At 51.3% G+C, this 2,618-nt stretch overlaps 1 non-coding gene across 1 annotated transcript; it reads right to left on the bottom strand.

Moving 5' to 3' along the window:
* Nucleotides 1-2,248: 2,248 nt before the first annotated feature.
* LOC116913051 lies at nt 2,249-2,352 on the bottom strand. The gene has a single exon (XR_004389586.1). It is a non-coding gene; the product is annotated as a U6 spliceosomal RNA (small nuclear RNA).
* Nucleotides 2,353-2,618: the final 266 nt, after the last annotated feature.

Here is a 2,618-nt window from a genome sequence, read left to right as displayed (position 1 = left end):
GCCTAGAGGACTGGTCTGCAGCCGCTGAGTCCTGTTTGTTTGTTGTTTGCTACAGGACTGAACTGCTGACCCCCAAAGAACTATTGCTGAACGGGTCCACATCCCCCTTATCCTAATAACTTTTCTCTTCCACTACCTCTACTGGGTGGTGGGCTAGAGGAGAGGTTGAACCCTTATTAAAAGTAAGTTGCAAAAAATGTATGCCTGCAGGACCATGGCTCCTCCTAGCCATGGACAGGCACTTTCCCACAGGGGGGCAAGAATCAGACAGGCTCGGGAACAGTCCACAGCTGGAACTTGAACTTGAGGGTAGAAGCAGGTGGTAAACTTCCTGGCACCAGGTCACAGATACTGGGGCTATGGGGCTGTTCAAACAGGGAAACTTAAGTCCAAAGAAGTAGCAGGCCTCAGGGAGCGCCAAGGAGGGGGTAAGGATGTTCTGGGAGCCCTCTGGGGTGGTCACAGTGGTGTCTGAGATCTGGACTGTTTAGTACTGGGGATGAGTGGCCCTGTGTGCCCTCTTAAAGGAGTTGTGAGTCTGAGAGCAGCAGCTGCCAAGACCTAGGGGTGTAATTACCAAACTCCGAGTCTCGAACACTAGGTGGAGCCCCTCTCATGGCCACACAAAGCAGGCACTCCAACCCTGTGGGGAGGTGGGTGTCCCCATTACAGTTATTACTGAGAGGACTGCCCAGTACTCTACAAGGACTTCCTCCTGTACGGGAAAGCCAGGCCCAGAAGCCCTTGTGTTACTGAGAGTTTAGGGAAGGGGACATGGCACTGAGGGGTTTGTCACGATTTCTCTGGTTTGAAAGACAGTAGGAGGGGTTGGGGATTTAGCTCAGTGGTAGAGCACTTGCCTAGCAAGCGAAGGCCCTGGGTTCGGTCCCCAGCTCCAAAAAAAAAAAAAAAAAGAAAAGAAAAAAAAAAGAAAGACAGTAGGAGAATGATAGTCACACTGGGGGCTTGCTTCTAAGCCAGGTGACTTAGGAGGATGGTTGGTGAGGGGGCTTCAGCTGGACACACAGTAGGCACTTAGCAGGGCACACATAGTAGATGCCTGGATATACAACATGGTACACAGTAGGTGCCTAAGCATGAAGTAGGAACTTAATCCATACAACAGGTGCCTGAGCACACAGTGGGTACTCAGCCTCTTTGGAGCTCTGGAATTGAGCAATGCAGTGTAGGAAGCCACTGCCACTGTCTGAGGACACAGGACCAAGGGGGACAAAGCTGTGGAGACAGTAATCTTGGCAGAGACTATACTAGCAAGCCGCCTCCAGCAAGAATGGTAATATCCTCCTGGTTACCCTTCGTAGCCCTGAGGTGAGGGCTGGGGAGTGCTTGAGGTTATGAGGGACCAGGGGACATTGAAACCTGAGTTGGGAGTGGAGAAGAGATACCTAGGAAAAGAGCTAGAAGAGGCTGTAGGCAGGGTAAACATCCCTCCTGATGCTCAGAACACAGGCTTCCCACAGGGAACATGGTGGCTGCTTCTGTGGACATGCCAGGGATAAATCCTTGCCCTTGTCCCTGCCCATGAACACGTTTGCCAGGCTGGGCCCTATTCTTCCAGGGCTACCACAGTAGAAGAAAGCCATGAAACCAGCTGATCCAGGAAAGCTCTCCGTGTCCGTGTGTCCCCTATGCTTTATGTCCGCATGATCTGATTTCATAACTAGCCTGGATTCTGCCCCAGTAGAGAATGAAGCGCACCACTCAATATATTTTAATTATATCTTTGAACACCACCAGCACAATTGTTTCCAGATGGGGACCCTGAATGGGCATTCTTCCCAGCAAACTAGGGTAGAGGAGGGTACATACACCACAGACCCACCCCACACTGACCATAGCCCCTGGCACCGGGCTTACAACAGTGTTTGCCAAGAAGTTGATGGCGGCTAGGAGTGGCTGTGACTCTCGGTCATAGTTTCCATTTGACAGATGGGGAAACTGAGGCTCAGGGCATCAAGTTTGGAGGAGCTGACCTGTCCGAGTTACACAATAAGATCTGGCAGTTGATGCCTTGACCTCAGGCTGGGAGATTACTGGGGTGAACTAAACCAGATCCCAGAAGAGTGATGGGGAGAGCCCAAGATGGCCTCTGATAGGACCTGCTGAGAAGGACTGACCCAAGGGTTCCATACATAGGGTGGATGGCTCCAGTTCTTGGCTGGACAGCAAAGGAGGAAGATCACAGGAAGTGGAGACCTCAGGACTCTGCCTGCTAATATGATTTTTTTTAAATATGGAATGCTTCATGAATTTGTGTGTCATCCTCGCACAGGGGCCATGCTAATCCCTGTATCGTTCCAATTTTAGTATAAGTGCTGCCGAAGCGAGCACCCGTTAATGAGACTTGTCCACGCTCTTCCTGTCATTTTCCATGGAGGGGCTGCCTAGACAGTCAGGCTACTTTATCCTGCCTGTCTGCACCCACTCCAGCCTGACAGGTCTGAGGCAAAGCATGGACCAAGTTCTGTATACAGGGGATACAGAACCAGAAGGGACCAGAAGGGCTTCCAGGAGACCCCATCCCAGTTCTATTCTCACACTGTCTGGCAGAGGTTGGCCAGCTTGACTACGGAGGACAGGACAGCTTTGAAAAGTAG

The sequence above is a fragment of the Rattus rattus genome, chromosome 11 (assembly GCF_011064425.1).
Source record: "Rattus rattus isolate New Zealand chromosome 11, Rrattus_CSIRO_v1, whole genome shotgun sequence".
Lineage (NCBI taxonomy): Eukaryota > Metazoa > Chordata > Mammalia > Rodentia > Muridae > Rattus > Rattus rattus.
The sequence above is the reverse complement of the archived record's forward strand: the minus strand, read 5'-3'. Positions and strand labels throughout refer to the sequence as shown.